The sequence below is a fragment of the Geospiza fortis genome, unplaced genomic scaffold, assembly GCF_000277835.1.
Source record: "Geospiza fortis unplaced genomic scaffold, GeoFor_1.0 scaffold20, whole genome shotgun sequence".
Taxonomy (NCBI): domain Eukaryota; kingdom Metazoa; phylum Chordata; class Aves; order Passeriformes; family Thraupidae; genus Geospiza; species Geospiza fortis.
The window spans coordinates 3,079,729-3,091,874 of record NW_005054374.1 but is presented as its reverse complement, the minus strand read 5'-3'; positions in this window follow the sequence as shown (position 1 = coordinate 3,091,874).

Below are 12,146 nucleotides of genomic sequence, written 5' to 3'. Positions count from 1 at the left end.
ATCCTTTCCACAGGCTGCTCTCCATGGCAGGGGCTCCTGCAGCTCCTTGTGATCTCATGGGGAGCCTGCACAGTGCACACAGGAAGGCAAGGACATGGCAGTGAGTTCTGCTTAATTCCCCCTTAGTGCTCATGGGTCCATTCATCCTGATAAACTCCTCCACAGCCACACACAGGCAATGCACAATGAATTGAACACAGCTCTGCAAACACCTTTTGAAACAGCCTTTCTGCAGTAAAGGCACAACAGGCCATACATTATCCAAGCCAGCAGCCCTCCCAGGACTCACCAGACACTTTATTTACCTCCTGGTATTTCATCTATCCCACCTCCAGGACAGGATCTGTGCCACCTTCTCACCCCTGTATGGAGTCAATATTTGGGTGAGGTTCATCACTTTACCTGTCTATGCTTAACTCAGGCATTTATGTCAGGATCCTGCTCTGCAGCCAGGTCAAATACTTGGGAGAATGAACCACAAGCCCTGGGACTCTTGGAGGAGGGGACCTGGGGGCTACAGCTGGGCTGCAATGTGATTTTACTCACCTGTCATGGCACTTTCCCCTGCCTGCCTGACACTTCTGAATGCAAAGTAACAAGGAGCACTGCAACATGCCAAGCAAACACAATTACCTGGTACAGATCTAAAATAGAATTCTGCTGTCTGTCAAAGATGCTGGCAGGCAGGAAAGGAGGAAAGCATCAGATCAGGAATAAACTTCAATACCACAATAACCAGCACATTAAACAGAAGGTTAGAGCAGTGTACACTCACAGATGATGTGGAAGACTTGTTTAATGAACTTATCATGCCTTACTGAATATGCAGTGGCTGTGCATTCTCTGAATATATCAAGCCCAGATGTGAAACACCCATTGCTCCAGGACACACCAGAGGGGGGTGGAGCAGTCACTGGGGTCAGGAGCTGCCCTGGGCTCAGGAGCTGTGGCCATTGGGAGCCGTCTGCCACCTCCACAAAGCCCAAGTGCAAGGGGTTTAGGTCCTGCAGCTCAGCAATGCAGCTGCTCAAACATCCTGCACCTGACATACGCAGAGTTTTTGCACGGGTCTGAGATGATCAAAGCTAGCAGAGCTTGGGGTGGGAGGGGAACAGCCACTGCAGGAGATAAGCTCACATTTACACCCACATATTCTGCTTCCCACTCGTTCCTTGCCTGTGCTTTTATGGGCTGCTGACACCTCCTCCTCCATACCAACCCTGGGTGTTGCCAAAAAAAGCCCCCACAGCCATGACACGGCAAAGACAGCAGATCCCCCACACTGGGGTGTATCTAGGGATCACAGAAGTACAGCACTTCTGCTCATGCTAAAGACTCTGCTTCCTGCCAGCTGCAGAAGTCCTGGTTACCTCGTGGTGGTGTTTGCAGGGGTCCCAGGATGAGGGAGGAGACAAGAATGTTGACTCCATGTTTCAGAAGGCTTGATTTATTATTTTATGATATATATTATATTAAAACTATACTAAAAGAATAGAAGAAAGGATTTCATCAGAAGGCTAGCTAAGAATAGAAAAAGAATGATAACAAAGGCTTGTGACTGACTGAGCGAGTCCGGACAGCTGGCCTGTGATTGGCCATTGATTAGAAACAACCACACGAGACCAATCCTAGATCTACTTGTTGCATTCCACAGCAGCAGATAACCATTGTTTACATTTTGTTTCTGAGGCCTCTCAGCTTCTCAGGAGAAAAAAATCCTAAGGAAAGGATTTTTCATAAAACATGTCTGTGACATTACCTGAGGGACAGGGAGTTCAGCACCTTTTTCTGAGACATCAAATTGATGGTGGCAGAGGATGCAGCTCCTCTGCAGCAGGGCAAGCACACTCCTGGAGAGGATCAGTGCTGAGTCCCAAACCCAGCAACTGGCAAGGGGAAGGTAAAGCTCCATTCCTGCAAGCTTGACAGCAGCAGCACCACAGCCTGCTCACCCCTTAACCATTTCTGAGCTGCATCCAGGGATGCAGGCTGTGCTGGGTTCATGCAGGCAGGTGGGGGAAACCCTCTGTGCTCCTGCCAGAGAAGCTGTGCCACAACAGCTGGGCTTTAGCCACGTGTGTGTAGCAACAAGCTGTTGTGCCCAGTGTGAGTTATAACAGAGATAGAGAGTGTCTGCCCTCCTTGTGTGGTGGGAAGCAAATAAATGAGGGGGCAAATGACACAGGTGGGAAATGAGATGGAGGGCCAGACATTCAGCATTAAAAATAAATCACACCAGGGCTCTACAAGATACAACAGCCCTCAAAAAAACCTGTGTTCCACCCAGAATTTCTCACCATGATTATCATTTCCCTTTGATTTCAGCAGCACTTTCACACTTCCCAGAGCCTCACTGGGCTGTACAGGGGAGACACATTTGGTACCCGAGGGTGTGGGAGGGAGAAGGAGCTGCTGGGCCACAGAGGGCAGCACCTCTGGGGCATCCAAAACATCCTCTCTCTCTCCTTGGCACTCTGAGCATTCACAGCAGCCACTCAGGTGCACTTGGTGGCAGCCTCTACAGTCTCTCTCTCACCGGTGTCACAGAAATGCTTCCCTTGGATAGGGAAACCCTGCTGCTTGGGCTGCAATTGGTGCAGTTCAAAATTTGCAAAATGAAGAGCAGACTGTGGAAGCAATGAATGAAAGCACCAAGCTGGGATGCTCTCAGACCATTATTTGGGGAAGATGCCCAGTGGGTCCCATCGAGTCTGGGGGACCCCACCAGTGCCTCCAGCTGGCTGTGAGGTGCTGCAGCCTGAGCTCAGGGTGGGGAGAAGGAGAGCACACACAACTCAGTGGGCAGCAGCATCCCCTGGGGAGCAGGATGAGCAGCCAGGGCACTGACACAGCACACAGAGGTTGGCTTGTGCTAGCAAAGCCCAGATCTGGACACACCTTGCCTCAGACCCACACCTGCAGCTCTGGGGCTGTGCCAGGCAGCAGCACCTGTGTTTGGGTGGCCCTACTCACTAAAGAGGATTTAGTGTATGCCAGGGAATGCCAGCAGCACGGATGCTGAAACACCCTCGAGCTTCTGGGCCTGAATGTTTGGCCAGAAGTGTTTTGTGAGACCCAGGCAGCACCTGAAGGAGATCTAAACATTTTATTCATCCAAGCCTGGAACGTGCCTATCACTTTTCCATGACAAAGTCTGTGGGGTGTTTGCCTTTAGTCCATCATGCCTGTGCATGACCAGGCAGCCCAGCCCAAGCAGGCTCTGTCAGGGGTCACTGGGACCCTGCTCACAGCCCTGAGCTCCTGCAGGGAGCCCAGCCCTGTGCTCTGAGCTCTGCCCCACACCAGCCCGAACTGAGCCTTTCCCTGCCCTGGGAGGGTGCAAGGCAAACCGTGCAGCACAGCAAACCCTCACCATCAGCCCCAGGCTGACAACCAGCAGCTTTCTCAGTGCTTGCCTGGGGAGCAGCGCCCCAAGCTCCAGGAGAGCCAAGCCCGCCCCACCACCTCCCCCGGGGAAGTGTCCCACCAAGAGGAGGCGTGGGCCAGCAGGGATCAAAAGGGGACTGTCCCCCCCTCCTGTTGAAACCATGACACTGTGCAGTGAAAGGAATAAATAACGCCAGCAGCCTCTGGCAGGAACACACGGCACAGAGGAGATGGGATTTGCAAACACTTCCGGGAGAGAGGGGGGGGGGAGCAGCGCCTTCTGTTTCCTCGGCAGCTTCTGCGTTTTGCACGGAACAAATCCGTAGATAAAACACAGGAGCAGCCTCAGGGGCTGAGACAGAGCCCAAGAAATTCCACCATCACAGCCCTCCATGCAGCCCTTGCACTGCCACCCCCTGCAGGCCACTGCCCTGGCAGATAAAAAATCAGCGCTCAGAGGCTTCGGGCACCAGCAGAGCAGGAGCTGCAAAGGTCACAGGGGTGCACTGTAATTATTTTTGGGGTGGTGTGAAAAATGCGATGTCACCCTGTTTTTTTAAGATTTTCTAGGCCTTCTGATATTGACATTCTTGTGGTGAACTTTCTCAGACACTTTCTGTAAATAACTGATTGTTTTGTCTTCTTTTATGGAGGACGAGAAAGTTGATGGACTGTTGGTTTGTCCAGTGTCATTGGAGAGGTATCACTGTCACCCTCCAATCCACTGTCACTTTTGGAAAACTATAAATGTTGGAGTCAGGAAAATAAACGCTCTCTTTCTTCCTTCACCTTGAGAAGGCAGTGTGCTTGTGTTCTTTTGTGTCATATAGTGACAATGCGTATTTTATGGTTGGCTTTTCGCAAATATTAAATGAATATTATATGTGTTGTGTTAGAAAGTAATGCTGTGCTAATTCTCTTAAGTAGTGTGTTAAATATAGTTTTAGGTTATAACGAAATGTTAAAATAGGAACTATGCTATGTAGGATATTTTTTTTAAAGAAAGGACTTGCAGCGAGACAGCAGCCACAGGACACCGAAATCTTTCAGAGAAAAAGAATTTATTGCCTCTTATCAGAAGAAATGAACTTCTTCCCACCCACCTCGAAGGTGCTGTCAGGATTCAGAGGAAGTTGATGATGACCAGACAGAATCCTGTGTTTGAATGGAATTTATGCATCATGTATGAGGTGTATGAATATGCAACAGGTTATTGCTGTAAAGGGTTAATCCTCTGTTATTGTGTGTCCTTTTTCAGGCTCATGCTTCCCAGAAAAAGGTACCTGGACGTCCATAGCTCTTTGTCTCTATTGTCTCATATTGTCCTAATTCAATTTGTCCAAATTATTATTACTCTAATTGTATTACTATTTTTATAACCATTTTATTACTGTTAAACTTTTAAAATTTTGAAAACAAGTGATTGGCGTTTTTCACAGGTGGGTTTTTTGTCTTTTGTCTCTCCCAGGCCCATGCAAAGTGTCCCCAGCAGAAGTGGGCAGGGAACCCTCTCTGCAGGTGCCTGGGCATTGTCAGACCCTGCCTTAGCCTGAGCTCCACACACAAAAGGGGAAATGTCAACATTGGCAGGAGCACAAATCAAAAGGCTCAGGTGTCTCCTTGTGATCAAATCTGACATAAAGCAAGAAAGCTTAACTAAGGCCTAGAAGAGCACTAATTATCAAACGGAAAATTAACAGGTAATTTGTCTCTAATGTGAGCTGATAATTTCTAGGGGAGGAATTAATTAAATGGGGGAATTAAATCACCGAGAATTTGCCGAGTGACCACTTCTGATGGGATTCAGGTAATGAGCTGTCTGATAATCATGTCAGGCTTCATTTTCTTCTCCTCTGGACACAAGGGGAGAGACAGAGAGCAGGAAATTACTGCAGTGCTCCCTCTCCCAGGCTGCAGAGATGCTTGCACCTTGCTGAGCCTCACCCTTTTGTCCTGACAAAACCTGAGCAACTAGAAAGCAAAAGCCAAAAGCAGACCACTAGCAAAACACTGTTAAAGCAAATTTAAAAAAAAATTAGTAGGTGAGAGAGAAGGAAGTTTGCTTTATAGGAATGGCCCTCAGGACCATGATTCACCCTCGGGCCCAAACTTGGTGCCAAAGCAGCAGCACAGGGAACTGGAGTCCAAGTCCAGTGCCAGCACCCTCCAGCAAGGAGGAGGGGTCAAAGAGGGGTCCCACCCTCGGGAATGAGAAAATCAGCTCATTTTGCTTTGGATTTCAGCCCTGCCCAAGCTGTTCCTCTGTCCTGAGCAATGGATGGGGCGTGAGGCTCCTCCACAGCTGCCAGGATGCCCCAGGCTGGGTCAGGCACACAACCTCACTGCTAATTAGCCAGAGCAGTGTCAGACTTTTAATGACAGCTCCGTGCCAGCTGCAGGAAGAGAAATGATCTCCAGCCTTGCAGAAAGACAGAGCCTCATGGGCAGACACCACCTGATCTCTCACAAAGCCTGCCAGCACAAAAATAACTTCTCAGAAACACTCGAACACATCTGAACGAGCAGGATGAGCCAGTATCAGATCAGCACTTTGCATCACAGGGCTGCAGCACTTGTGATCCAGCCTCCAGAGCCCTAAATTTGGATTTGCTGCATTCTTCAGAGCAGTGTCTGAGCTCACCTACTTTCAGTTCTGCCAACTCATTGCAGCATTATGTGCCAAATTCTCTAACCAGCCTCCTGGATGGAAAAACACAAGCATTTACACTTCAGGGCAGTGGCTGATTTGCGGCACCCATAATGGGTGAGGCTCTGCAAGTGAAATAATACCTTGAGATCCGGGTGGAACTGAGCAGGGAAGTTACATTATCCACGTCAGACACAGGCTGTGTTTTTCCACATGTGAACTGAGGTCAAAGGAGGCAAACTGAAAGCAAATGGAATTCACTGCTGCTGGTTTGTGAAATGATTCTCCAAGTATTAGGCTTTTCCCCGATAGTGAACATACTTGCTGCAGTAACACAAACTGATAGCTCTGAGACATCTTGCAGTTTATGACTAAATGACAACAATAATAATAATAACAATAATAAAGCTAAACATGAGACCTGTCAGTGCCTGCTAGCCAGTTCACATTACAGAACAAAATATTCTCTCCTGGAACATGCTGGGTCTTATGCAGATTCAACTTCTCTGGGTGACGCAAATGCTGTAAAAACAACTCTGAGTCATAGAATAAAATCACATAATTCCCCAAAGCCAAATAAGGACAGAATTCAGCCCACACAGCTCTGACTTCCCATTTTCCTGGTAGTAGCAATTTTGTTTCTCTTCTGTTGTAAATGATACCGTTTCCTTGCCCTCACAGAAAATCCTGCATTTCTTTCACTAAAGCCCCAGCTGGTGTAAATACTGATATTGTAAAAAATAAAGTAACATCCCAGCATGTGCCAGGCCTAGTGTCAAAAGCCTGTTATGTGCTCTCTGGGAATGGCTTTGCTAATTGGTATGAAGTCTTTATGAGGAACCTGGAAGGCATTTTCCCAGACTGCCTGTAGTTTTATTTTGATATATTCTTCACCAAGAGTTCATTTACAGCCCATTAGAGCCAGGCTTGGGTATTTTATGAATGTAATACAGCAGCACACAAAGAGCACTTAATGCCTTAAGTCTTTAGAAGGGTTTTTAATTTTGTAACACAACTGAATTGTTTCACCACCGGATTTCTCATGCTCCAAAGTGGGTAAGGCCTTGTGCAAACAGCTTTGCAGCATGGAAACAAAGCTTTCAGTCTTGATCTGTGCGTGGTATAAAGCACCATCACTCTGCTCTTGTCATTTTGCATCAGCAGCTGCTGAGTTTTCCACTTTGAAACCTTAGGGGCGTTTTATTAATAGGGTGGGAGGAGTTCTATGCAATGAACAGGATGTGATGTATTAGCAGTACATGCAAGCATATTGCTTTATTTATTTTCCTTCTCCCTGGATTAACTGCACCTGAGCTGAGCTGTGCTGGAAATACAGGGTGCAATGTTCACCTGGCAATGCACCTCGAGCTTGGTCTGACTGCCCACAGCAATGAGAACCTCTTGTGCCCTTTCTAGCTGCTGACTGCTCCCTTCAGGGTCCCATTTGGAGGGCAGTGACACAGCCCTGGCTCTGCATTTTGCAAAGCAAAAGCCTTTTTGAGCAGGTGGGAATGCAGCAGTGTGTGCACAGAGCTGCTGCCCCATGATTGACACCGGCGATACGCTGATCCCTGATGAGACATGCACACACTCCTGGGCACTCAAAGCCATTAACACAGCAAAGCCAGGACATGCTCAAAGTGTGGGGCTCCTAAATCAGAGAGAACAAACTGTGCTGTGACCTACCAGAGCCCCCATGCTGCAGCTCCAGCCAGCCAAGCCATGCTTGCACAGCTGCAGCCCTTGTCAGCTTTCTGCTCAGTGATCCCTCCCTCTCTTCTCTGCTCCTGTCTTCCAAGTTACCACTAGTAACTGAATATATTTACTGAATATAACCAAGAACCTCATGCACATTTGACATTCTTGTGTTGAACAGTAACATTTATGTAATTGAGGCATGTTTTTCCACTGCTGTGTTTCAAACACAGTGGATTCAGTCTAGTTTTAATGCTGTTTTTTTCCTGAAAGGTCTACCAGGTCTTTAACAGAAGCTTTATCACCAGCACGTCACTTGAGGAAAAGCAAAAGTAGTGATTTATTCAGCCCCTATAAAACTCCTGTGTCATTAAATCCGATGTAGCTCAAATGTTTGAGAAGCGTTGAGAGGAAAATATGTCTCTATTAGGGCTCCAAGACTCTTGTCTTCCTGATTAAGTAAAAATAATTTAATACTTCTGAGACCTCCCACGCCATATTCTTTTGAGAGGAAAGGCAGGAAACAGTTCCCTGTTTGGGGAGAAATAGAAATACTTCAGAGTTCCTTTATCTCTCATAAGCTAGCTAAGAAGAAATGATTGGGGTTTTTTTGTACTTTCTTGCCAGCTTTAATCCACTGATAAGTCCAGAAAACTCAGTGCTCTCACCTGGGGCTGACATGAAAGGACAAGTGAAAGCTGCAGATAATCATCCCTAAATCAGAGAAGTGGCATCATTGGTACCCAGGCATCCAGGCACAGTGTGTGTGGTGCTGTGTGTGAGGCAAAGGGGGCACAGCAGCAGCTCCACTTGGGCAAATGACACATGTAATTCTGCACTGGCTGTTGTAACCTCACTAAGCAGCTTACAGAAATTTCCTCCAAATACTGTTATTCGTCTGCCTAACTTGTGCTGTCACAAACACACTACACAGGGGTTTGTTGTAAGGGATGGCCTTTCTTTTCCATCAAAGGGAAAGTCGTAGATTGAGATTTAATCAAACAGCCTGCACAGCAAATTGGCAGCAAGCCTTTTGGCTCAAACACTTGATTCTATACCTGTGAATAGACACCATGATCCAGTGTGAGGTTTACAGTCCAGGAAGGTCACTGGAGGACTCTGCCCCTATTAAGATAGACACAGACATGTCCTATTTTAGCCTTGCACGTAGAAGACTGCAATGCAAACACTGCAAGGCATTTCCAGGCTGCTGATGGATTTTACTCCCTTTTATCTCCCAGGAGAAGCTGCACCTCCATCTCTCAGCTGTGACAGGTGAGGGGTGATGAGGGGCTCATGAATGGCCTGGGCTGGAGCTGTGAGCCCTGACACCAGCCCTGGCTGTGGCTCTGCAGAGGCTCTGCTGGCTCCTGTGGTCACTCATCACACCATGGGCCTGTGCAGGTTCACAGCTGTCTCAATGAATGTTTTAAACAACTGGGGTTTTGCCCAGTCAGAACACACTCACAAACCAAGAGATCATCTCAGGACAAAGCCTGCCCAGAAAAAGCCTGTTTCTAACTTGGCACAGCAGCTTGGAGCAAGAGGGTTCAGATCCCAGGACTGCCACAGCTGGAGTCTGTTTATGGGGGAGGTTTAAAACACAGCCTTAGCTAATCCCTGAATTTCCTACAGCAAAGTGTAAAGCACTGCTTGTTTATTCCCCAGATAGGAATTTCTGCTCAGGTCTGTAACATCTGGTTACAGTTTGTCAGCCACACTCTCACAGCTCACAGGTGAGAAAAAGACCTAAGAGACCACTATGAAATGACCTCTCTAAGCTCTCATTAGCATCACTCTGAATGACACAGTTAAACCTCCCTGCTCTCATGACTAATTCTATGGATTTGCAAGGCAATTCAGATAAGATGCTACTTCCCTAGATGCTGTACAAACACGGAGCAAAAGGCTGCAGGACATCACAGATGTCCTGGGACTGTGTTCCTGCTTTCCTATGAGTTTCCCCAGGTTTCCTGTTACCCCACAAGTCCTGGCATGCACACTGCCACCCTCCAGAGGGATGATCCCAAAGAGGTTTGCTCAGAGAGGTGCATTTCCTGCTCCTGGAAGTGTTCAAGGCCAGGCTGGATGGGGCTCTGAGCAACGTGGGCTAGTGTGAAGTTCCCAGGCCATGGCAGCGAGGTTGGAACCGAGTGATCTTTAGGGTCCCAGCCAACCCTAACCCTTCTATGATCTCATTTGGGCAAAGGAGGTAAATAATGGAAAGGAGACATATTCCACAGCTGACAAAGTGGGATGAGATATAAAAAGATGGTCCAAGAAGGAGTTTTTTGGAGTTCTGTGGTGTTAAAACCAAAGCACCTGGCAACAAGGTAAGTGAGAGACAATGAAACAGATGGAAGAAGTGTGGAGCCTGGGACCTGGGCAGTTCTCTGCCTTACACCCCTGTGTGCTCTGGGGCCTCAGATTTCCCCTGAAATTGCTTCTGTCCATCAGAACATGAGCAGCTGTAACACATGTGACACATGACTGCACACCAAAACAGGAAAGCTGCAAGGGAAGAGTGAAAAGCTGCATTTGGACATGCAAAATCCTTGTCCAGTTCAAACTGAATTATCCTCAGTTAAAAAGGAAGCACTCTTGCACTGTTTAAGAGCTCAGCTCCAAAACTAACAGAACATCCAGTTTCCAATCCACAAGTTGTCAGTTTTGAACAGACTGAGCAGTCTGAGCAGACAGGTCTGTCCCTGCTCCCCTGGGTAACCATCTGCTGTGTGTGACTGTAGAGTGTGAGGGGCTGCAGCCCTTGAAGAGCAGCATCTTTAATCAAAAGCTGAGCTCTCAGCTAGATGAAGAGGCACTGGGCTAAATTAAAGATTAATGTTAGAAATTGAAGCATAAATTAAGCTATTGGCTATACGGTGTTGAATTTGAAATTGAATTAATTTCTCATCACACGAAAGGGTCTTGAGCACTATCCCTGGGATTTTTAGTGTCTCCCACTAAAGGACAGTAGTTTCATGTTATTTAAGTCAGCTAGGAGAAGCCTGGCTCCTCTCTAGCCTGGTTCACTGGCCCTTCACAATGCAAATATGCATCCTGCACCAGCTGGGCCCTGGAAACTTGAGGTGACAGGGGAAGGAATGTTCTGACACTGCTGCACTCCATTGCTGCCCATCAGCAATCACCCAGCCGAGCCTGACACCCTTCTCTACTGTACTGAAATCACCGTTTCCTCACTCCCTAGCTGCTTCTTTTCCAGTTTGATCTGCAAGAACATGAACATGTTTCTTTCCTGCCTGCTCCTTTATTAACACTGTCATGTTATCCTGCAGGTAATCTTCCCAGCATACCTGAAAATGTGCTCTGAAAGTCATTGGTGACACAATGTACAAGAACAACAGAAATCAAACCCACCAACACACTCATTTTAGCTGCTGCTTTGCTCACTCTGCCATGCCCAGCACTATTCCAGGCCAGAACTCTGAGGACCCCTCAGTGATTCCAGCAGAACCATAGTGGGAACTTTCTCTGGGAGAAAAGGAGAAGTACAACCCACTCCAGACTGAATCTGAGGGCAGCACCACAGGTTAAATCAGGCTGGGTGGGAGGTGTTACCCCAGAGCCACAAGGTTTTTTTCCTCACCTCCCAGCCCAAGGAAACACAAATTTGAACTTCAAGGGGGATAATGGGAATAAAGGGTAACACCAGCTACTTCCAAGTAAAGTGGCTAAATAACTCCCACTATGAGAAGGAAACAGATAATTTCTGTATGGAGAGGATCAATTTTGTGATTTTCAAAAGAAAAATGTGGTATGTACCTTGTGAGCAGGGGGGCTGTGGAATGCTCTGCATGGAAAGCCAGGGAAGGACTCACTTCCACCACTTCAGTCTCAGTATTTTTCTCACTTCATTTCCTGCCAGCACGAACTGATCCAGGACATTTTCTCTACCCACAAAGCTGATCAAGCACATCCTCCTGCCAGCCTGCAAGCGTCAGCAGCAGCCAGCTTGCACCAGTGCCAGCACCCACAGCTGCCATCCTCCTCCCTCCCTGGAGTGTCTCTGCTGCTTCCAGCCAGCCCCCACGGTACACAGACCAGGACACAGACTGCGATCTGTCCCGTGACTAAAAGCAGGAACATCCAAAGCTTTGACCTCATTCCCACCCTCTGCTTTTGACGTTGGAGGGCAAAGCCTACGCTGCAATTTCCTCAGCAAGGCTGAGCTGCCTCCCCCTGGGTGTCAGACCCACTGCAGACCTCACTGAGAGCAGCCAGAGCCAACCCCGTGACTGAGCACCTGCTGCCTTCAAGGCTTGAGAATGTCCCCTCCTTCAGAGGAGCCCCTTGGCACAGCAGAGGATGTCCCCTCCTTCAGAGGAGCCCCTTGGCACAGCAGAGGAGGGATCACCCTCAGCTGCCCACCAGGAATCCCCATCAGCAGCGGTGAGAG